The following is a 2,500-nucleotide window of genomic DNA, read 5'->3' on the forward strand; positions in this document are numbered from 1 at the left end:
CATGCCGGCAGCGTGCGCGCACCATGCCGGCAGCGTGCGCGCACCATGCCGGCAGCGTGCGCGCACCATGCCGGCAGCGTGCGCGCAGCTTGCGCGCAGCGTGCTGATTCTGTCGACAGTGAGGCTAGCGAAACTTGTCCTGCCATGGCGTGCGCGCAGCCTGTGCGCGCAGCTTGCGCATCTGTCGACAGTGAGGCTAGCGAACTTGTCCTGCCATGGCATGCGCTGTGCGCAGCCTGTGCGCAGCGTGCACGCAGCTTGCGCATCTGTCGACAGTGAGGCTAGCGAAACTTGTCCTGCCATGGCATGCGCGGCGCCTGCGCGCAGCCTGCGCGCAGCATGCGCACAACATGCGCACAGGCTGTGCGCAGCGTGCGCGGAGCTTGCGCGCAGCTTGCGCATCTGTCGACAGTGAGGCTAGCGAAACTTGTCCTGCCATGGCATGCGCGCAGCGTGCGCGCAGTCTGTGCGCAGCATGCGCGCAGCCTGTGCGCAGCGTGCGCGCAGCTTGCGCATCTGTAGACAGTGAGGCTAGCAAAACTTGTCCTGCCATGGCATGCGCGCAGTCTGCGCGCAGCATGCGCGCAGCATGTGCGCAGCATGCCGGCAGCATGGTTCCAGGTTTTTTCAAATGTCGACAGAATTTTTCAAATCTTGTCAAACCCCGTTTTTATTGAAATTTCCTCGCACAATAAGCTCCCCATAAGTAGTCTATGATTTTTAGGACCTTCTCCAACTTACAAAACTAAAAAATTCCTCCCGGATTTGTTTTAATGATTTTTTCAATTTTACGACTTCTAAAACTAATAAAAAATACTTCCCGACTTCAAAAATTTATGAAACTTTTTCCCATCATAGATTGCATGTTTCTTAGTATCCCTGCAAAAAATCACGTCCAAATACCTTGTATTGAATTATTTAGAGCCCATTATGACTCCTCGCGCATAGGTGATGTCTCTTCCTGTCAAAGGGCTAAATGCATAAAATGCTATATAGGGGGGTGTGTGTTGCCTGCATATGCATGGCAGCCCATGCCTTCCTAGCTGCAGCCCCCTTCCCCCACGCCACACCCATGTCATGTTGCCTCGATATGTTGCCTCGGTATTATGGGTTTGGTGTCGGGGTCGGGGGGCTGCCACCCATGGCGGTGGTGGCCGGAATCCGGCCGCCGCCACCACGCCGCCGCCATGGGTGAGGGAGGAAAAAAAAGGCGTGGAAAGTTGCGAAATGGGGTTGTCTAGGCTATTTTTTGGCATGGGAGAGCATGGAGTGCTAGGAACTCCTTCTCAAATGCACGGGCATGTCGACCACAACCTCATTTCGCAACAACAACCACCCGTGTGGGGTGGCGGTGGGTGGATAGTCGCGGATTGGGGCTTGCCAAGCCAATGTTTTCAAAAAATTTCATCAAAATTAAAAACAAATGTTTTGTTGCCTTCGGATTTGTGGGCGAGCGGCGAGTCGGAGTGGAGCCGGTAAAGTTTAACCTCGGTGTGCACGGTTGTTTTTAGAAACTCAATCCAATGCCGGGGACGTTGAAAGTGACGCTCTTATGAGTTGCAAACCCGCAAGATTTAAAGAACCTTTTCAAAACAATTTCAAACCAACAAGATTTAAAAACAGAAATTTTCATCAAAATGAAAAACAAATGTTTTGTTGCCTTCGGACTAGTGGGCGAGCGGCGAGTCGGAGTGGAGCCGGTAAAGTTTAACCTCGGTGTGCACGGTTGTTTTTAGAAACTCAATCCAATGCCGGGGACGTTGAAAGTGACGCTCTTATGAGTTGCAAACCCACTAGATTTAAAGAACCTTTTCAAAACAATTTCAAACCAACAAAATTAAAAACAAATGTTTCGTTGCAAACAAATTGTGGGCGAGCGGCGAGTCGGAGTGGAGCCGGTAAAGTTTAACCTCGGTGTGCACGGTTGTTTTTAGAAACTCAATCCAATACCGGGGACGTTGAAAGTGACGCTCTTATGAGTTGCAAACCCACAAGATTTTAAAAACTTTTTGAAAATGTTTCTTCTAAATGACACATTTTGATCCTTGGCAAGTGCTCAATCCGTAACTATCCAATCACCGCCACACCACACCGGTCGGGAGTGTGTGAATGGTGTGCTTCCCGGGGTTGGCATAGATAATCTTTCGCATCGACAATCTTTTGCATGCGAGGGAATGTCTATGCCAACCCCGGGAAGCACACCATTCACCCACTAGTTGTGGGCGACGATGGGTTGGCTTCAAATGAATTTTTGCTTGGGGTTGTCCTCGGTATGCTTTTGTGTTGGGAGTACGGCCACCAAACCTTCTCAATGCACGGGTATGTCGAGGATGGCTTTCGGCGGGGTTGATGAAGAAGCTACCCAATTCTCGGCCACACGAACACATGGTGACGATGCGTTGGCTTCAAGTGAGCTTTAGCTTGGGGTTGTCTTCGGTATGCTTTTGTGTTGGGAGTACGGCCACCAAACCTTCTCAATGCACGGGTATGTCGAGGATGG

Source organism: Prunus avium, unplaced genomic scaffold (assembly GCF_965620075.1).
Source record: "Prunus avium unplaced genomic scaffold, drPruAviu1.hap1.1 HAP1_SCAFFOLD_124, whole genome shotgun sequence".
Lineage (NCBI taxonomy): Eukaryota > Viridiplantae > Streptophyta > Magnoliopsida > Rosales > Rosaceae > Prunus > Prunus avium.